The following is a 23,204-nucleotide window of genomic DNA, read 5'->3' on the forward strand; positions in this document are numbered from 1 at the left end:
AGAGAGAGAGAGAGAGAGAGAGAGAGAGAGAGAGAGAGAGAGAGAAAGAAAGAGAGAGCCAAAAAAGAGAGAGGGAAAGAATGATCATCGCGAGGTATTCCCGGTCGTTGCATTTTAGTATGGCCCGCCCCCGTCGGAATCGCGTTGAAAATTTCGCTTGGAGCATTTTTCTACATTACAGCTCTTTCAGCGGTAAATCGTCCGGATTGATAAAAATGGGGTGGGGGCCGTGCCGTGTAATGGGGAAGAGGGTTGCTATCCCCGTCCTCACCGCGGCTGAGTTTAACGGGCCGATATACAACATACGTAAGGAAATGGAATGAAATTGCGGGTGTGATACAATGCCGGCGCTAACAATGATTACGTCGATATGAGAGAGCATTAGAGGCGCCGTCATCCAATTTGTCATCCCCTCCTTTTCTCTTCTTTCTCTCCCTTTCTCTGTGTTCATATATCTATATATCTATTTATTTATATATCTCTCTTCTTCCTCTTGTCCTTTCTCTATCTCGCTTTTTCGCGGCTCGTATCGGGACTTCAACTTTGCCTTCCAGTGAAGTCGCGTTACGTAACCCCGCTGTGCCAAGTAACGTCCACTTGACCTTTCTCTCCCTCTTCCTTTCTCTCTCTCTCTCTCTCTCTCTCTCTCTCTCTCTCTCCTCCCTCTTTTTCTTCTTCTTCTAATACTCTCTGTCGCGATATCTGAGATTATTCAAAATTCGCCGGTACGCCTTGGAGCGTTTTACTCTTTCGATTAGTATGTTAATTTGATCCCCACGTTGGATTATTTAAGCGTTCCGCGCCTTCAAGGAGATAGATTCGAACCGTCATACGTCTCGTGTACGAGCGCGAGAGAGAAGGTGCTGCGAAAAGGGTTTTGTTGTCGAAACGAAAATTTGGTACATCGGACTATAACTTGGTTAAAATGGAATCAACCGAATATGAATGTTCGGTGATTGCGACTAAAAAATTTAATTGCCGTGTCATTTTCTCAATAACGCATGTGCTTGACATAAACGAAAAACATGGTAATGCCAACCGTGTGTACCAAATATTTTAGTTCCAAATGCAAAACTAACTTTTTCAGTGTGAAGAATTTTTCACGCGAATGTGCGCGCATTCGTTCATTTATCGCGCAAGCGAATGAATGAATCGATAAATCATTAATAGTCCTTAATGAATTCTTAATAGATCTTTCACAGATTCTTGACACGTTGATTGCCAGGCCGATCATCATTGATTATTTCAATGTTCAATTCAAGTTTCATTCACCAAAGATGTGGTAAACAAATGCAGTTTGCAATGTATTAATTTGTTAGTTCGCTTCATTGGCTTCCCCTGTCGGATATTTAATTTATCATATACACTCAATTACGTTTTATACCTAAATTAGCAAAATATGGCAATATCATAGCGTCACTGATGATCAGTATGGCAATTGATACGTTCACAAATCCGTAATCCTTAATCATCTTTAGTAAATTCTTAAATTATTCCGACCATACGAAAAAAGAAACAATTTTGTTAATGTAAACTGAATTTTCTTGTTTGTAGTAAGAATAGGCAGCAGATGTGTGGAAAACTCGATTGTATACTGAGAGAAAAAATATTTAAAGGTAAAAAAATATTTATTTATTCGGAATGCAAACAATAAGATGAGTTCATATATCATCCTACATTTTTTTAAATTTATTTTTTACTTTTGCATATTAAAATTTGTACTGCAGTAAATAAATAGCAGTTTGACAGGAACAAATATTTTCACCATATAAAAGTGTTCTTTTAATATGGATAATCTGACTTTGACACAAACATATTACAAAGTTCCAGTTGATTGCATCGAAGTTTAAGGGTTTAATCGTCCAAGGGTTAAATCTTGTTTCATTTAAATAGAATAAACAGTTGCTTTTATCAAAAGTTATGGTTTTAGGGAAATATATATTCTCTCTCTTGTTTGAGAGAAAAATATTTTTTATCAGTATAAGTAAACAAGTTATTAATACCTACTGAATAAATATTTTCTTTATATGCCTTAGATATATTTTTTCTCTCGGAAGATTCACGTAGGAAGGGTTTCTGCTCAGAGTTAAATGTTTTTATTTGTCGCAACCAAGTTTTACTACAGCTGAATGTTCAGCACGAATGCTTACAGAGATATCATTTCGTGTCCCCGAATTTTCATCTGCTCCCTATTCATTTGCACGAACCGAGATTCTTTCTCCGTGCATGAGACATGAGACTTCCCCGTTCTCATTACCGCGATTGGATACTTCGTGTACCCAATGTAGCTCCGGGCCTTTAAGGCCCCCGCTCCTGTTCGCTCGCTCGTTTTATTTGACGCTACAGACGCGTTTGTCTATGCAAATGTCTACGATTTCGAGCTTAAGTTTGTATTCATAAATAAATTCTTTTGAATAGACCGTGGCTGCTGCCGCCGCAAGTCTTATATCGTAGGCCTTAATACTTCGAGAGGCGATACGACGATACTTATTTTTCCCTTCCCTATAAATAAATTCAAATAGCCGTGGTGCCCTATCTATAAATATATAGTCGCGCGTTTCTCCACGTAAATATTATTTACGTTCCTCGGTATATTAATAAGATTCGACGATGGCGGATTTATACGTCCTACCGGCTCCTTAGGATGCTATTCCTCGGCACTTCTAACTCAGATCACTGCTCTCCTTCCTCTTCGATAATACGCCATTCTCGTGTCGACGATTGCCTCCATCTTTCTCCTTTTTCTCTCTCTCCCCTCCCCTTCTTCACTTCTCTCTCCCGTCTACTCTCTCGTTAAGTTTCCTCCGGGAAAGTAATTTGTCTGACATTACTTTAACATTTGCTCGAATTAAAGGTCCTGAATTCTGCAAGATCGTTTCTTTTTTTTCGTTCTCTCTCCTCCGCGAATTAAATATTCTCTCTTTCTCTCTCGGCCGCGGAGAGGAAAGGATAGGACGTGGAAGAACGCGGCGCTGTGTACAAAGAAGATTGAAGAACCGAAGTTTCCGTACGGATCGTCTTACACACATACACACACATATATGCACACACGTCCCATTAGAGCGACGCAATTGTTGCGAAAATGTACACAGCGAGTAATCTCGACCTCTCGTCACGTGCAACATTATGACGTAAATTAGCAAGTTTGCGGCGAAACACGTAAGTTCAGTGTGTACCGATCTGATCTACAAAGCAGCTACGCTGTAATTTGCGTTACCTGTTCACGAAGCGACCGTCGGCCGTCGTCATTCTGTCAAATTACGCTTTGTGCGCGCACACGTTATATAAATACTCCGAGTTTTCGAGAATCCCGGCGGAGAGAGTTCGTGGAAAAAACGTGTTGAGAGCGTGCCGGCGAAAGCTGTGGGTAATTGTGATGTATAATGCGTCCGTTTAATCGTCACATAATCACGCCGGATTACTATCTAGGAGAGAATCGCCCCGCAGTCTCGATATACTATATCTCCGCATAATTTATACGTTATTCTTCATCGCGTGCGCGCGTGTGCTCGCGCGGGCTAATTCCGATATAATTTGCATAAATTACATCCGCAAAATACACCGCGCGCACTTCAGCGATGCACATTTCAATGTCTATATTAAACCACTGCGATGAAACCCGCGTCATCTGCCGGATCGGAAGGATAAATGTTTCATCGTCATTATAATTGGATATTCGCGCAACATCGCAGCAGCGCCTACGATTTTACGTAATCGTTACGATTAATTCGCGTTAGATTCGCGCCGGACGGATTGGATGAAGAGTAATTGGAACGATTGACGCGATCGCCGTTGGCGGCGGGGTGAGTCGGCTCTTTTTTTGTCCGCACGCATCACCCAGATAGACTTTCATGATCGTGTCGCAGCGTGACACAAACGATGATGGGAACTCTGCAATTTTTTTTTAATTACATTTATCTCGGGCAAAAAATGCTGTATCGAATTAATCGCAAAATTTACATCATTAAATTTAAATAATTAAATTTTTATTGTATTGACGTTGCTGAAAGTTCACTGTTTAAAGTTACACTCGCGGATTTTCCTTGTTTGGAGCAAATCAATTCTTTTCGTATTTTCTTCTCATATTCCTAGTTCGTGATAAATATGAATATCGTATGAACGACGTCTCGTAAGAGACGTAATATTTATAAATTGATCAGCAAAGTTATTGCCAAATTTATCCGCTTCTATCTGACCCAGATATACAAAGAAAATATATTATAGTTTTTTTTCTTAAGTAAATATGTTTTAATTTTATTATATATATATTTTAGAGAGAATTCCATGATTGTCACGATGTAAGACAATCGATCGTCTTTACGATTATTTGAATCACATTTATGAGGTAAATATAATGTATTGAATTAGTTATTGAATTTACGTCATACAATGATTTCTCATAAATGTGAAAATAATCGTAAAGTTCCCACGATCGATTGTCTTACATCGTGACAATCATGGAAATCTCTCTGGGGTATATAGGGTAGGCCATTTTAATTTATCCAGCCGAATAATTCGAAAACTAAGCAGACAAAAATACTGTATTTTCTTGAAGTACTAAAAAGTTAATAAAAAATTCTGAAAAAAATCTCAGAGCTCTATGAGAAAAAAATAGACAGTTTTTATCTTTTGCTATTTTTCAGTAAAGTTAATAGGATTCGAGTAAAAAATTATTGAAACCAATAATTTTGTAGATATTTTCGTAAATATCTTAGATAAAGGACGGATAAAAAATGTTTTCAAATAAAAGTTGTTTGCTTCTTTACGTAGAATAAAATTCCGTAATAAAAAAATGTATGTTTCTATTTAAAAAAGCAAAGTTGATCTCGACCTGACCTTGGCGAGGCCACGCAAGAACAAACCAATGGTACCTTCTTATATCCCTCATCGATCCATATAACTTTTGTCTGAAACATTTTTGTCTGCCGGTCTTAGTTATCGAAATATTCGGCTAGATAAATTAAAATGGCCCACCCTATATATATAATAATAAAATTAAACGATGCAGTAAAACATTTACTCAGAATATTACTCAGAATATTACTTTATAGATTTTCACATTATATTTTGCATGATATATTATTTTGAGCAAAAATTCGTTTGGAAGGTAAACAGTTCAAAAGATTGCAATTTTAACAAACAGCCATACTATTGAGATTACAACATTTTGAACGTACGTCTCCCAAACGACGAGAATAATATCGAGATTTTATATTTTTAATCTGCTCGACATAAGTTTCAAATCGGTGTATCATTAATCGGAACATTCCAAGTTTTTATGAAAGAGACGAAACATCTATAGACACTTGACTCGGCATTTTTTGATCGTTTTTTTCACATCTCTTTTGTGTTTCTATTTCGTCATTCCATATAATAAATATGAGTATCATACAAACTACTCATGAAGAATGCAATCTTTAAAATCAACTAGTATAGTCACTGCCAAATTCACATACGAGTACATCTATCTATCTATGCTTTCAGTAGTGCAGAAGTCGACTGCCAACAAGATATCTATCTTGCTAAGGAACATAGCCAATTTTTTAATAGCACATTTCAGTTCCTACAATATGAACAGTACATATGAAAGGAAAGAACAATTACTGCAAATTAAAATAAATCCACTCTGGTTACAAAATTGCACAGCATTTTTTATCATAGCATTTTTTTTCTATGTGTAGACTTTCATATGATTATCACAGCGTGAGATAACCGCGCGTGTGCGATGATGGTAATCATTTTTTCAAATTATTTTCATCTATAATTATACATAATATTTTAAATTACTTTCATAAGGCAAATATACTGCGTATCGAATTAATCATTAAATTTACATCAATAATGTAAGATTCTTGTTATATGCAATTGTAATTGCAACATGCATATAACACATGTACATCTTGCAGCTATATAAAAGTTGTTATATATAATTACACATAACTTTATATAATAATATGACAGATACAGCTGTAAGTTTACTTAAAGTTGCGCTCATATTTTCATATTGCATTTTGCGTGACAAATTTTGATCATTTTTTTCATATTTCTTCCATAATTCTATTTCGTCATTCTATGTGATAAACGTTAATGCCGCATGAAGCATTCATAAGGAACGTAAACAAATCGATCAGAAAGATTGCTGTTGAATATTCGTACCTGTGTGTCTGGATGTTGGCGCGCTGGAAGGAGAGTAGAATATCGGATGTCACTACAAACGCGCGGCACGCATTTCCGCGAAGTCTCGACTGTCGGTTTTTCCAAATTACATCTCCGCATGTGGATCGTTCGTGGATATGAGTGGATAAATTATCGCAAGGTACGAAGTGTTTATTACCTCTCGGTTATATAAACTTTTTCTCGTTCTCACGTAGCACACGCACACACATACACAAGTAGGTACACTCATATATACGGATGCAAACAAACAAACGCACACAGCTCGTCAGTAACATATGTCGATCCACTAATTAGCACGAGCCACGCTCGTGCCGTCGTTGATTTTCTCGGAATAGTGTATAATTAAGTAAGTGCATAACCAACCACGACTCTTTTCCGCGGATATATTTTTCTTCTGCCGCCGCGAGATCTCCCCTGCGATCCGAACCCTCTCCTCGCGTACTAGTTTCCGTGACTGGACGATGTTACATGAGTCACACGTCGTGATTGACGTGTTCATGAAAGTCAATCGGCCGCACAGTATCGGCGCCGTAACACGGACACATTGTACCGTCGCTGAATAACGGAATATGAGAGAAACAGAGAGAGAAAAAGAGAGAGCGAGCGAGCGAGCGAGCGAGAGAGAGAGATAGAGAGAGAGAGTGAGTGAGAGAGGGAATGAGAAAGTAAATGAGTGGGAGAGAGAAAGGGGAAGAAGAGAGAGAAGTATTGTGCCAGACTTCTCACTAACACCAAGTATTCGTCCAGTTTGGCGCTGCTTGACGATTTACATTTCGTCCGGAGAATCGATCGTTGTCGTTTCGGCCCGCTGACGTGCACGCTCTATCGGTCTATACACTGCAGATTGATTTCGTGAAATAAAAGGAAAAAGAAACAAAAATACACACCCACGCACGAGAGGAAGCAAAAAAATATACAGCAACAACTGGCTGTTACAGAGAACGGTTCGGAACTGTTGGTGAATCTCGCGAGCGCGAGTGTGTCCCTTGAAATATCTCGTAAACCGCATGATTCCTCTCTCCATCCGCGCCCGTAGATAGACATTACAACGTTTCGCAAGCTAACGTTGGAGCGAGATTACGCGAGGACATACACCGGGGCCCGTGTCCTTCACGGCAACTCTGTATTCACTATTATCTTCTCCATTACGAATACTCGTACATTTGTACATTGCCGTTGTTGCCGTCCTTCTTCTTCCTTCTGCTGAAGGAGAAAGAAGCGAGTGCGGGAAATGCGCTTTATTCGAGGGGAATAGGAAAGGTTCTCTCAGAAATGGAAAGAGCATGTCACAGCGACGACCCACGAAATGAAATTTCGATCTTGTTTTCCCTTCGTTCGCGTTTTTCTTCGCATTTTTTATCGCGCGAGATGGAATTCATAAAACGACATGTGCGCGCGGAGAGGGATGGATCTTGGGCGCTCTTCCACACGGAGAAAAATCGGCGATAAATTCGCGCGCGGTTGCAACGGGCTCGCGCTCGAAATATCGGCGACGCGATGCGGATTTCGACGCGCGCGAAGCTCGAAAATAGAAGACCTTTCTATTCATTTGCGCCGCACAAGGGGTCTTTCCGTTCACAGCTTGGCTCGCGACTTGCTTTCTCCTCCCCTTCCTCCCCGCCTTCTGCCGCTAATTTTAGGACAGCAGATGTTTTGCACGCGACAGGTAGCTCGCAGCAGCAAGTAATTTGTCCACTCGGCTCACCTCCATGCCGGGCTCGTGTTAACTGGCCATTACGGCAGTTTCAAATAACGTATACTCCTTCCCGACAGATACTTGTCAAGCCCATACAAATATGTACCTCATCGTGCGAGCCGGCATTTACAGCATACTGGGTGTTCGCTGTAAATGGCGAGTACGGCAACTGACGACGGGAACGCGATCACGCGTGAATGAGCGGTCGAATGGACGAACCGAAAGCGCGAAGTGAAATTTGTTTTCGCGTGGCGCTTCGTTTTTAGAAAAAAAAAAAAAACAGAAAAAATAGAGAAAGGGGGAAAACTAAATCGCGACCTCGGCAGCATCAATTGTCGAAACATCGACGCACGAAGGGTGATCTCTCGGGAGATAGACAGATAGATTTATTAAACCTTGGGATCACAAATTCCTTCAGGCATACAAGTAGTAGGAGTAAATATATATGAAAATATACAGTGAAAAAGTAAAAGTAAATTTATGAATAGTTACGTTCAGATTTTATATCATATTTCACCATTGAGATTTCATCATTGAGAATTATTTTGAGTAAATTTTTATTATTTTTTTCATATTCTTTTTGTATTTCTATTCTCTATTTCTATTTTCGCTATGTGATACACTCAGAGACAAATATGATAATGGCAATTATACATTGAAAGAAAAATTATCTAAGAAACATAAGAAAAGGGAAATAAAAAATATCTAAGAAACATAAAAAAGAGAAATAAGAAATATCTAAGAAACATAAAAAAAAGAAATAAGAAAAATACATAAAAATATTTATTGGCTGTTATATTTGGTGGCTGTTAACAGCATATTCACTTATTCTGACATAAAATGTATTTTAAAATAAGAAAATATACATTTTTTTTAAACTTAAAAAAAACACTAGTTTTTCATGAGAGCTATTCATGAAATTATTTATACTACTTAAACAAAAGAATTTAGATTGAAGTAAATATCACCTGTCAAATAAATATTTACTAATTTTAGAATATACTTCTTTAGCACGATAATAATAGACAAAATAAAGAGAGAGGAGGAGAGAAAGGAAAAGAAACGAAAGAAAGAGAAAATGAGAAGGGTCTCGAGATAATTCAATAAAGATGTGATCCGGCTAATTCCGTTCACCGTTTGCGTTTTTCTGCGTGTCATTCGCCGAAGTACGCGACATATCCTGCATATGTCACGCGGTGTGACAGTGTCGCGAGGGCATGGAGTAAAATTTGCCACATAATTAGCGTCGCATTCGGTGCCGTCGAGCACTCGGCGTTTGACGGGCGCGAATGGGTCGTGTTCGCCGGGGGCTTCTACATAATTGTCCTTCATTCATTACGGGCCGCCTATGCCGCTGTCTTCATCGATAACTCATATCGCTGGGACATCCGCCATCACGCGCCGCATTTTAGCATATTTTTCACACTAATGCGCCGCAAGGACAGCCTGTCGGTGGATTAATTACGAAGTTTCGGAATTAACAAAGTTTCTAACACCGGCGTCCCGATCAACGAACCAGCTCGCGAACCCGGAAAACTCCGCCTCTCACTCACTCTCTCCCTCTCTCTTTGGCTCCGGCACTTCGTCTCTCTTTGCCTCGCGGCCTTGCTCTCTCACATACGCGCACACACACACTCTCTCTCTGACTCTGTCTCTTTCTCTCTCTTTCCCTCTTCATTTACTCCAACCCGAAAAAGCTCGGCTTTTTGCGATCCGCGAGAGCGACAAGATGACAGCGTTAATAAAGAATTGAATAAAGTTTGACACAGCTTCCGCTGCATTATTTTATAATAAACAGTGTTGGTGTCCGTTCCGAACGAGTTTGCCTCGCTACTTTAGATTTTATGAACTTTCGGATATCCTGAATGGGGGCTGTCGTTCTTAATGCTATTAGCGGCGAGATTGCGGAACTTCGAGCAAGCCCCCACAATTTTATTACCCTTTAAATATATTATTTCATGAATCCCCTTAAATTCCCCTTCCTATACACGCAACACACACACAAATATACATATGCGTGTATATATATACAGTAATTATATATATACAGTAATATATATATATACGTAATTAATTATAATGTATAAACGAATGAGCTCACGAGAAGCGGTAAGATAGGCTCTATGTGTAATAGAAATGGCTTACCTCTTAGCTACGGCTTCTTGTGAGCTCATTCGTTTATACATTTTAATTAATTACGGAATAAATATTGAGAAAATATATATATATATATATATATATATATATATATATATATATATATATATGTGGGAACTACTGTCGACCACTCCAATCAAGAATAACTCACAACTGCTTGTTCCGTAATTGTGTAGTTTTCATATCTGTGTTTCTCCCTGTGCACTTTGTTATTTTACACAAAAGAACATTATTATTTGGAAAATATCTTTTTTTTGACATGTCAATCCTCAAATGAGGTTATGTAGTATTAAACGAAGGCAAAACAAAATTATATCTCAATATATTTTATATTCAACTCAACAAATTATTGTTTAAATTCAGGACGATAAATTTGTTTAACAAAATTATATAGGATGTTCAAAAAGAAAAAAAAGATTTACAGGATAGATCGTACTCATTGTACCGAGTAAAAAGTGCTTAATAAACATCCAATATTTTGTGTCTTACATTAATGAGAACTACTTTTGAATATTAAGAATACACATTTTTCTCTTCTTTGAAAAAATATCATATGAACTATATTCTTGCAAGTAAGTTATCCTCATTTAAGGCTGTGCAATCGCATTCGAAGATATACGACAAAAATAAAGATATTTTTTCAAGAGTGATCTTTTTTCGACATAGGCATTTTATTAATCGAATTCGAGTGCTCGCCCTTTATATTCTCAACGTTAATTCGATTAGGAGTATTAGGAAAGGCTACTTTCGTGGTAAAAGCGAGGGGACAAAGTTTTAATAAAGCGAGCTGTAATAAACCGCGCAGCGCAGTGCAACGCGGCTGTCTCGCTGGCCGCTGCTGTGTTACGCGTCGCGCGAATGCGATTCTACAATGCAAATGTGGTCGCGGTTTCTATGTGTTCGACGTAAACACAATTTCCTTTAATTACTGATTTGTGTCCAAATTAGCTGTAAATATATGTGCTCGCTCGCTCGCTCGTACATACTTGCGCATTTGTCACATTGCGTCGCGCGATGCGCGTGACGCGCGTTTCGTCGAGTACGAGATAATTGACCTAATCGCCGCGGTTCTTCCTGCTCGTATATCCGTCCGCGATTCTGTGAAAATTAAACGGTGATCGTGCGCGAAATAGCACGTGGGATAAAAGGAGCAGTGATAATACCGCGAGTTTGATTATTAATCAATGTCGTCTCCCTCATCATATCTCTTTATATTCCGTTACGTGGTAATCTGTGCGTCTGATAGTTCCGCCTCTGTTGCATTTTTACAAGGAACAAAGTGCGCTCGCTCGCGTGCGCACACGCACGTACGCACGCACGCACGCACGAACACACACACACACACACACACACACGCGAACTCCATTCATCTCCGTGCTCAAGCAAACGCGATGACGCGATTACCAGTTTATTTGCTAAAACGGAGATAATGTATTTAGCGTGCCTGTGTTGCGTAAAGGAGAGGAAAAAAGAGAGAAATAAGGATCGGTTAGTCACACATTTAGCGCTAAAAGCGCGCGGCTTTTGCCATCGAAAGGGAGGACCGGAGGGGAGGTATCTGAAAGTTCACATGTCGAAAAGTTGAAATATTTCATCGCGGCGGCGCGTGACGTCGTGTATTCGCGCGTTTTATAGCGCTTCATTCGCGACAGCCGGGCGTGAGATCGCGTCTGATTCCTTAATCGACACGACTCGGGCGAAACGGCGCTTCACTTAGCGCCATTTATCCGCTAAATACTGTGGTCGTCTTCGCGAATTATTCCGAGATACACGCGCAAAAGTCAAGTATATTTTCTGTTTGCCTGTTATCGAACGCGACAATGCACGTTCATCGAAGAATGCAAATCAACATCGTCCGTGTCTTGTCACGTACGAGCCCGAGGAAAGAAACGATCGAGACACGTAGCATTTTGCGCCAAGTATATAAAAATTGCGTACAAAAGATGTTATCAAACCCACTTTTTTCTGAATGAAGTTTTATGATGTTCTTGTAAAGAGAGAGAGAGAGAGAGAGAGAGAGAATAAATTCTTCCCTTTTGAGGATATGATAATAAGCTTTTCTCAAATTTATCATGAGTATATTTGAAGATTGTTATCGACAAAATATCCTTTGTTAAAAACAATCATTTCTTAAAAGAAGGAAAGTAAACTGAATAAACGTTTTTCTTAGCAGAGAATAGAATGATGTCTTTCTCTTTGTATCCTTCGCAAGGGCGAGAAAGCTTTTCACGAAACAAAACCGTGATAGTCGTCAGACTTGATTGTTAAGTAAGAATAATAGAGTTTAACGTGAGGTCGGTGCAAAAGGTTCGTCATTTCCCTGTTATATCTTCATAGGACGTTCGGATATTAAAAGGAAAATAAAAAGTCCTCGTTATATGTCGAAAAAATACCGAAACAATCCAGATAGATTCAGGGAATTATTATAACGTGAGACAATCGATAATATAGACACTTTGCAATTTTTAAAAATTATATTCATGAAAACTAAATATACTGTATTTCATTGAACGTTAAACTTACATAGTAAAATTATACAGATCTTTTGTCGTATTAATGTAGCAACAAATTTACTAAATATAACATTTAGATGGAGAAAATTTTATAGTAAAAATTTTCAGATAAATATAAATTTGGTGGCAACTGTACTAGTTGTTTTTTGTGAAGATTGCACCCCTTATGAATGGTTCATATGACACTTATGTTTATCATATAAGATAGCGAGATAGAAATACAAAAAGAATTTTCCAAATTTGCTTAAAACAAATCACATAAAGTGACTTGTCAAAGTGACTTTTAGTAAAGTAGTATTACTATAATTTTATATAACAGAACATTTATATCAATGTACACTTAAATGTTAATTCAATAAAATATGTTCGTTTATAAATATTATATGTTTGCTTATAACTAAAAAATTTGTGAACTTTTCATCATCGATTGTGATAATCAGTCCATTTACTATAAAATTTTGTAATTGAGGAATAAATTGACAGTGATTCTGCAGTGATTTGTTATTCTTTCATTTGTGCTATTTATATTTCGAGATCTGATTGAAAGAAATGCTATTATAAAATTTCTTTATCATTATTCTATGTGACAAATGTAAGTATCGTATGAACGACTCACAAGGGATGCAATCTTCACAAATCGACTAATGAAGTTTCTTTTAAATTGACGTACAACTGTCTGCCCGGGAATATCACTCTGATTATTTGTAAAACAAATTAGTCTTTGCGGATCGTTTCGCGTTTTCTATTCTATTCGACAAATATGACAAACCTTTTATACCTAATTGTTGTTAAATAAAAATAGCTGTTAAACAAACTTCGTTGAAAGATACGAACGTCTAAGAGAATTCCCTCTCGACTGGCAAGGAAGAGAAAAAGGAGCTTTCTTGTATCGTGTTCATAATGTAAATGTGATTGTCCCTTCCCGTACACATACACACACACACACACACAATCGCTATCCGAAAGTTCCTTAAATCAGGATATCCGATTAACATGCAAAGTCACCCGCCGAACGCGTCTCATCCGATCTCCTTGCGTGCCTCCTTTTCATAGTTCTCGTATCCCTTAACGTCGAATTCTCATCGTGACACGAAACACGGGGATCCCGGGCCAACTATCCCGTCTTCTAACTTTCTCGCCGCAGCCGCTGATCGCGTTACTGACTCGCGGCCGAGGGATTTTTAATAAAGCGAATCTAATTAGCCCCGGATCCTATAAGGCTTCTCGTTTTAATCATCTAGCAGCCCTACTAATCTGAATTTGAGAATCAAATTTTCGTTAACGAGGCTTTCGGCTCGAATCTACCAAAGAGAACAGATTCTAGATCGATGGAGATGAAGTATCCGTAGATCTTTCCGGTAACTGATGTCGACATTACATTTCTACGGCGTAACGATTACCAAAACTCTGTCTCTTTCTCTCTCCCCTTTCCCCCTTCTCTCTTTCTCTCATGCTCGCGTTCCTCCGAATCGGAGAGGCGAGAAGGACCCTCTGGGAGCGGAATGCATGAACCTTTATCAGATCGCGGAAGACGATGGGAGACGTAGGGCGGGAAGAAGCGAAGGAGCTTTTGTAACTAGCTTTACCCGTTCCGATGCTGGCAGCAACGGCAACGACGGCGCAATTGAGCGAAATTGCGCACGTAGGACGCGGAGAGACGGGAAACTTTACAATGCAAATCCAGCTGCCACGACCTGGACCGCTTCTCTCCTTCGTGTCGCTCGTGGCGGTAGTTGCTGATGACGGCAGAGGCGGCGGCGACTACGATGACGACGACGACGACGACGACGATAGCGACGTTCCTCTCTCATCACTCGTGCTTCGGCAAAAAACCGAAGCGCGACGACGCGGAGGGCCGCGGCGCGCAGGTCGTGTCTGCCGTATTACAGCCCCCGGACTCGCATTAGGGACTTTTTGACAGCGTCAGATGCTGCCGCGCCGCGTTTTTGCTCTGGTTTATTGCGAAAAGTTTGTGAAGAGGTCGCCGAATGCTTCGGCTATCCTTCGTCTTTTCTTCCCCTCTTTTTTTCCCTTTCTTCACTTCCCTGCCTCTTCCTGCTTCCTCTCTTCCTGCACCTCTCATGCAATTATCTCGCGTATTCCGTGGTCGTACAATGCGCCGTTCGTGTCTGGTGTAAAAAGAACAACAAAAATGAAGCTGCGCGATCGGCCATCAAAACATAGTTTGTTCGACTGAACTTCCGGGAAGATCACATCTCCTGTTTCTATGAAACTTGGCAAAAATGTCCCAAATGGTCCTAAATGTATACGCAGAGGGATTTTTGTCGGGAACAAGGTTCAAGGAAAATTCGGATTTGAAAGGTTGCAAGAAAAGGTATTTCTCCGGAAGTTTGTACGGGAAAATGAAAAAAATGAATAAATTCAAATTTCGCGTATTTTTTATTCTTATTTTAAGAATATATCTTTATTATTCCGACAAAATTCTTCTACGCGCATATATTATATTTGGGACATTTTTACCAAGATTCACAACATTGGAAATAGGAGCTTTTCGGAAGTTTATTTCACAATTCGTTCTTTCCCTCGTGTGTGTGCGCGCGTGCGAACACATACTTAGGTCTTCGCTCGAACTTGGGCCACTTGCTAAGTGGGTAGAGGGCGGCTATTTCTGCCGTTGGCCGAAATAATTTCGCGTCGCGGAAACGAATCACGCGGTCGACTTGTGGTCGACGCGCACGTCGCATGAATGAACGGCACACGCGCGGCTGTGCCGCTCGTAAGTTTCTTGAGATAGTGTCCCGTGCGCATTTCATTTCTATCTGTTTACCGGACGCACGTGACGTGTCGTGGCGTTACGTAACGGGTCATACAGGTAAACGGTTGTTGCGTTTACACGGAACGAGTCACGTAGTTGCGGCAAGCCGCTCCTCGGCTGAGTAACTTCGCGCTCAAGCCGCTAATTAGTACCCGCGAGGCCGTTCGGCTATCGAGTGGGATATAAAAAGCTTCTTCTCGTGGGACCTTGTTTAACGCGCGCATATTTCTGTGCGTGAGCGTCCGTATGTGTACGTGTGTGGGAGAATATGTAAAATAGGGCATCAATGAGCGGTACAATCGCTCGCCGGTTTACGAGATATAGGCTTTGCTAGCTGGAGCCAGCCACTCGATATTCCGACGAGATATCTTTACATTAGTTTCACGGCGATTTATTGTAAGCCCTTATTGTTGGTCGAGAAAGCGGCTAATGAATCACCCAGATAAACTTTTATGATTATCACGACGGGAAACAAACGATGATGGAAAAAAATTATGTAATTTTTTAAATTACATTTATAAAGCAGATATAATGTATTGAATTAATTGCTAAATTTACATCGTGTAATAATGGAAATTTTTTGCTGCATTAAAGCAGCAACAAGTTTACTAAAAATTGTGTTCAGATTTTTTCACATTACATTTGATATTATTTTGAACAAATTTTGATAACTTTTTTGTGTATCTTTTGCATTTTTATTTCGTCATTTTATATGATGAATATCAGTGTCATATGGATTATTCATAAAGAATGCAACCTCTATAAACTTATTAGTAAATTTTGCTGCAAAATTTACATACACTTGTCTATATACACAGAGAGAAAAAGTATCTAAAAATTAGTAAATATTTATTTGGGAAATATTTATATACTAAAATTTAAATTTTTATTATTTAAATGGAATAAATAATTACTTTTTCATGAAAAATTAAGATTTCCCTAAGATTTTAAGGAAACTAATAATTTTCTGTTTGAAAAATATTTTATATTAATATAAATAAATATGCTGTGCTGGCCAAATAAATATTTACTATCCCTTAGATTTTTTTGTCATTGTTTTGTCACATTGTTTTGAGCAAAGTTTAATAATTTTTTACGTATTTTTTTTTTGTATTTTTATCTGGCCATTTTGTAATTATGAGTGTCATATGAACCACTCATGAGAAAATGCAATCTTCAAAAATTGATTAGTAAAGTATCTGTCAAATTTACGTACATCTGTCTATCAAGGCAATGGGACGCTACTCCCTATGCCACTCGGGTATGCCCCGCAGCTCGTCGCATCCGACCCCCTCCCCTTTTTGCCTCGATAAAAATGCACGATCGTGATATGAATAATCACAGTGTCTTCAAATAATCCGATCGCGTTTCTGATGCTAATGGGTAATATCCGAGCGTTTCCTTGAATGAATTCATATCCAGCGATCGAACGAATTTGCAATTACAATGAAATCCGTACATTTCGGCCCTGTTGGCCGGTCGGTCGGTCGATCGGCTGAATTATAGCGCAGGATATAATGTGATGACATCATAGCTTCTACAATCGCGACAATATGATTCTTACCGGCGTGTTTGTTCCGTGACGAGTAAATAACAATGAGCAGAATCCGATATCCCGATGTAATGCCCAATCTTGTTTTCGAATCACGCTCGAGATCGTGGAAATTAATGAAGAAGCATGGAGAAAAAAAAGTTTGGTCGAATCAACATGAGAATAAACGAATCAAACACGTTTTAATTTTGTTTTTTAAGAACCAGAAATTCAGTTTCCTTTGGCTAAGACGTGTTTGGCTCTTTTATTGTCCTGTTAATCTGACCAAACTTTTTTCTTCGTAAGCAAACTTTGTTTCCCTGTGTATCAAAGAAGTGCGATCTCGCGATTGAATGCCACTTGATATTCGCCAGATTTTACAGCAGCGCCCTCGCTGATCTGTCGCGTGACGTGTTCTCGGGATTCGCATCCTCGAGACTCACGTGTCTTTCTGATCGAAGTGTTGTGATAGATTTGGCTCGTCTGAACCGTTCGATATTATCACGCGGAGATTAACACTGTTGATACTACCAACGCTAATTTCCACTGATTATTTTAATGCTTAACTCCATCGATGATGGAAACTCTATAATTCATTACATATATGAGGCAAACATATTGCAATAAATTAATTTACTAATTTACATCATACAATAATGTCAATTTCTTCTTACATTGAGAATTTTATAGTAAAAATTATTACAGAATTTTGTACTCTCAAGAAATAGGTTAACATTCTGCAGAAATTCTTTATTCTTTCATGATTTTCACGATTATCACGACGTGGGACAATCAATGATGGGAACTAAACAATTTTTTAATTTATATACTGAATTAATCATTAAATTTACATTATTATATGATGCAAATTTAATAACTGATTCTAAAACTGAAACTAAACTTGAAAAAATTAAATTTACATCATACAATGGTGTAAATTTCTTGTTAGATTAATGTGGCTACAAATGTTTACTGTAGTTTACACTCAGACTTTCATACATTACATTTTGCATGGCATGTTGTTTCGAGCAAATTTCAATCATTCTATTTTCATATTTCTATTTTATCATTCCATTTTGTCACTCATATATAACAAATACAAGTGCCACTAAAACGACTCATAAGGGACGCAACCTTTCCGGCCAGTCAAGTTGCTGACAAATTCACCTACATCCATCTATCTAACCTAAAGCCGATCCCGGGTGACCACTATGACAGGCCATGTATTAAAGGTGCGTGATGCGCGCGTGAATGACGGATTGCGAAATCCATCGTTGCATCTCCAGACGACCTTTCGTCATTAGCCGGAGTTTGCGGTAAAAAGTGCGGCGAAGTGATTATGGATAAATTGCTGACGGCTGCGAGCTCGAGTTGCGTAAGGAACTGATCTGGCTAACGTTACCAGCCGGAAACGAGCGAGCTCACGCGCGTTGACGCACGTTGTTGTCAATATGCATCGTATCGCGTTCCGCGACGTTACCGGAGGATTGTCGTTGGCTGCGAAAGTTCGGCAAATCGTGTCGCAATCTCGCACGAAATTGCTAGCGTTAGCGCGCGCTGCGCTGATTTCTGCGCAGCGTTTTCGGACTTCCGCCCTAACAGAGAGCGTTGATGGGCGAGATGACGGTAAAGCAAATTTTTTAACCTTTTACAGGACAAAACTTTTTTAAAAGTAGTAAGATTTTAATGTCTATATTACGAGTTTACATAACATGCCTAGATACATGACGAGTGTATGAAATATAAGAAATTTTATAATACTTATTATTATTATGATTATTGCTTGGCAAAAGGTCGACTATTGAATGCTCAGTGTAAAACAATAGACATTTTGAACCTTACATGACGTAGTTAAAATATCGACCACAAACTTATAAAGGATTAATAGCATACTGCAGTTCCTGAAATATAAGTAGCACATATGAGATGAAAGGATAAACAATTTGTGCAGGATATGTCAACCTGTTCCTCAATTACAAAATTCTATAGTAATTTTCACTATAAAATTTTTCTAAAATAGATAAACGATAAAAATATGAAAAATGATCAGAATTTGATATCGAGAGAGAAAGCACCCACCCCGCTTTCTATCACAGTCGTTGTCCGGCGCGCAATTCGCCGTGGAGGTGAGCGACGAGTATAATAAAATTAATATCGCGCCACCATTGACGTTATTGTATGTCTGAACGGCGTCGTGTTGAAATCGCGCGACCTGTTCTCAACGAACCGATCGGAAAAAGATGGTCCAGATGGTCCGTGGGAGGGAATAAGTTCAATTTCCGTTATTCCCGCCGCGCGTCCTCGCGCAGCGATATCTAACGTTTACGTTCCCGTGCGCGGCACGCGCTCGTCTAATATTGTAATGGAAAGTTTTTCCACGAGTGCGCGCACGCGCGCACGCGAGATTACAAGTTTTATCTTTCGCCGTTCGCGCCCTTCGCGGGAACTCTCTCGCCGGTGAAAAAGTTTCTCGACTCTCCGGCGCAATTTCGTAGGTGGGTTATTACTCGTTCGGATTAAATCGTTAAACGCCCCCTCCCAGGACTTCCTTTCTCCTCCTCCTGCTCTTTAACTCCCTTCTCCTTCTACCTCCCCTTGGGTGCACGAGAGTGCACGTTGAATTTCTTAAAGTCGCTAATGGCGATCGGGCGAATTCCCGTTCAGTCCCGTTCGTAGCGCGCCTCCGGCGGAAAAAGAGGTTGAAAAGTCTTACTTTGCGACGGTGTCACCTGCTTGATGGTGTCGTCGGACACGACGTTCGCGTTATCCACATGCTGGACGACGTGCTGCTGCGCGACGTTCGTCAAGGTCGCCAGGCATTCTTCTCTCGGGCTGTCCGATAATGTCACTGTGTTACGTAAGCGTCATTTCGTACGGCGATTTCATTATTTCAGCAGGACACGACGGCCGATTCGGCAGCACTTCTCGACACTTCCGGGCCAGATGTCGAGCTCCCGCGATTTGCCGTCCGCCTGTCAACCCGCAGAGTTACGAGCGGGCGCGTTTCGCTCCAACGGTTCGATCGATTCTCTCCCCCCCTCTTTCTCTCTCTTTTTCTCTGTCGCTGTCTGACACCGCTTTTTTTGCTCGAGATGGCGGGTAAGACACGTCGAGGGAAATCTATGGCCGCCGGTCAATCACCATACGACGTTCACCGGTTCTTTCCCAAGCACTCGTTGGCTCCGTTTACGTCTCCGCATCGGCCTGGTCGCATCTCGCGTCTCCGCCGTGGCTCGACTGAATCCGATTCCGAGTGAATTGCTGGCCATGCGACGTGGTCAGACGCCGACGTAATACTGGGAAGTCCGCAGAGTACGACTGCTACATTTAAAAAGTATCAGTACCTATCCCGTCGTCGCTGGCGCGCGGCTGACCGACCGCCGCGGCAACGGGACGCCGACGATGCCAGGACGCCGCGTCCAACTGACAGATTAGCAATATCGAAAAGTTTGCTCGAATCAATGAATTTCTGATGAAATATTCAAAAGTTCTGGTGGACATTACCAGAATTCTATTTAACATAACCAGGAATCTTGATAATTTCGGTTAAATAACTTCAAACAGGAATTTCGGGATTGTTCATCAGAGAGAGAAATTGGTTAATCCAACCAAACTTCTTTTTTCGTATATATGAGTTAAGAGTGTATTAAGAGATGTTAAAAAATTTGTCACGTTTCTGGTGAAATTTAGTTATTAAAAGATGTTAAAAAATTTGTTATGCATTATATCGAAACTATTCCTTTCTCTCGCTTCTCTTTCTCTTTCTTTCTCTTGATGCTGATAACTCCGTGCTTTTCGTCGGCTGTGCGCCGACAGACACTTATTGGTCACGTGTCATCACTTTCATGAAATTATCTCCACGATGATTCAATTACGAGTCGTGAGATCGATGACACTCCGCGAGATTCGTATCAGTCAAGGCGCAATAGTGATAAAAATGATAATGATAAGAATAATAAGGCAAATGATAATTATCTGATTTAATTATAATCACGTAATTATTATGATCTTTCCATTTTCTTGAGCTGAGCCCTCATTTAATTTTATCGGGGTGGATTTATCAAAATTAGAAGGAAATAATTTAATTTTCAAATAACACGAACATGACATCTGTTAATTGTGTGATGAGATTTTTTTTCTCTTGTGGAATCTCGTGATAAATGTTTCATCATAATTCTCGCGTTGTATTTTGTCGACAATGTTTGAATTAAAAGAAGAAAATTAAAAACATATGTAATACATTCGTTCGAGTTTCTCAGAAATTGTTTGCATGTTTCTCTGAAATAGACGTTTAGCATTGTGTGAAATGACTACGATTGCGAGGCAGTGTTCATGAAGTTGTGCTGTGATTGGTTATGACATGAGTTGCAGTGGCAATATGCGCAATAAATATTGGTGCGTTAATACTTTTATCTGTAGAGTAGATAAGAGCGTAATAAAGATATATTTTTCTCCTGAAATTCTTCGTTGCAACTGTTACGTCACACGGAAAAAAAAGATTTGTTAATATATAGACAACTAAAATTATTAACTGCAGGAGCAAATTTTCTTACTAATATATTAGCAAATTTTTTAGCTATCACAGCTAAATAACTTTGCTATAAAAGCAAGAAAATTTGCTCTTGCAGTTAATAATTTTAATTGCCCATATATTAGCAAATCTTTTTTTTCCGTGCAAACGTATATGCTGACATTTTGATTCCTGTCATAACCGATAACCGTGAGCGCTCATGAGCAATGGTATGCAATTGTGACCATTTTATGTGTTCCTACCCAGATAAGTACATAAATTTGGTAACGACTTCACTGGCTTTACTAGCTTTTGCAATATTTGCGTTTCTTATGAGTGATTTGTATGGCACAGATATTTATCACATAGAATGTTGAGATAGAAAGACAAAATACAAAGAGAATGATGAAAATTTGGTCCAAATAATACGTCATATACTGTGTGACAAAAAATGTACATTATTGTGTACACGGAGAAAATATCATAATTATTTCTTAATTCATATAAATTCTTTTTTTATTATGTTTTTAATAATGCAGCAATAGAACTGTGAGTAAGGTCTAGCTTACTGAAGAATACAATAAATTTTGCTAGAAATATGACAAATTTTTTAACATCTCTTAACACACTCTCAAAGTATATATACGGAAGAAGTGTGGTTGGATTAATCAATTTTTGGTTTATGAACGATCCTGAAATTCCTGTTGAAGTTATCAGAGTTCAATCAAAGTTATCAAGATTTCTGGTTAACTTAGGCAGAATTCTGATAATTTAAATCAGAACTTTTGAATCGTCCATATTTCATCAGAAATTCGTTGATTCAAGCAAATTTTTTTTTTCATATATGAAACCAAAGGACAGTCAATTATTGTAGAATGTCGACCTATTTCTCGGGTAAAATTCTATATAGTAATTTTTACTATAAAATTCTCTATGATGTAAAGTTAATAATTAATTCAGTACAGTATATTTAAATGTAACGATTTAAAAAATTGTAGAATTTCCAGTATCGATTGCCTCACGTCGTGATAATCATGAAAATCTATATGGGTAACTTTATCGGAAAAAGGCGTTCGATTCGTTTCGCAAATGAGTGTACATATATGTGTTGGTGACTGATTAATTACCAGTGACTTACTTGTCGCGAAAGTGCGATAAAGCGACACGTAATTGACAGTTTGCGGCTGGATTTATGTCGAGAAAGACGAATTTACCGCCACAGCCGATCGAGCCGCGACAATCGCTGGAAATTTTCTTCGGCTAACGGTGTCTCCTTTCGGGCCGAATTACGCCCACTCGTGCGGCAACGGAATCAAAGCCTCGCGAATGCACCGTGGGATTAAAATGGTCAGTTCCGACTGCCGATAGCGAACTCGCGCGGCCGCGTGACAGACTGCTCTTATCAGCGTCCCTTTCCGCACCGTATTGGCGCGTTTATTAACTGAGTCATGGAACTTTATTTCCCGCGCTGCTAAGAATCAGCCAACGTATCTCTGAGCGTGGCATTTACGTATTCCAGCCAGGGCTGACTTGAGTGTTCGTAGCGTCATTAGACAATTCTGCTTCGGCACGTTTGTTCAATTTCTGCGTTTGATACGATTCTCGACCAGTTCAATTAACAATTATTCGAAACGTCGTTCGAACGACTTCCCTCGAACGATTATTCGTGGTAATTTGGAGCTTCTTCCAATCCAAGAGGCGACGAGCAAGGGATCCTAATAGACTAATGCAATATGGGTCATTCAAAGAATACGTGGCTTAATACAGAGATAGCGCGAATTTTTTATTTTTATTACTATATTTCAGGACTTTTTTTCTTTTAATTTTAGTGGAGGTTGTTCCAC

At 39.3% G+C, this 23,204-nt stretch overlaps 1 protein-coding gene across 3 annotated transcripts in view; it reads right to left on the minus strand.

Annotated features, from left to right (window-relative positions):
- Positions 1-22,638, minus strand: part of LOC116840623 (sodium-coupled monocarboxylate transporter 2) — a 67,880-nt gene extending 45,242 nt beyond the window's left edge. Inside the window, exons 1-2 of one of the 3 annotated variants that reach the window (XM_032807532.1) lie at positions 22,499-22,638; positions 19,564-20,171 (exon numbers count right to left, since the gene is read on the minus strand). The gene's annotated coding sequence lies outside the window, so the exon portion shown is untranslated. Of the gene's footprint in view, positions 1-6,156; positions 6,530-19,563; positions 20,187-22,498 lie in introns of those variants that run through there. The other 2 variants (XM_032807531.1, XM_032807537.1) reach the window with 2 other exon arrangements.
- Between the last annotated feature and the right edge of the window lie 566 nt (positions 22,639-23,204).

The sequence above is a fragment of the Odontomachus brunneus genome, unplaced genomic scaffold (assembly GCF_010583005.1).
Source record: "Odontomachus brunneus isolate Ranch 3 - 2012 unplaced genomic scaffold, Obru_v1 Obru_scaffold_010, whole genome shotgun sequence".
Taxonomy (NCBI): Eukaryota; Metazoa; Arthropoda; class Insecta; order Hymenoptera; family Formicidae; genus Odontomachus; species Odontomachus brunneus.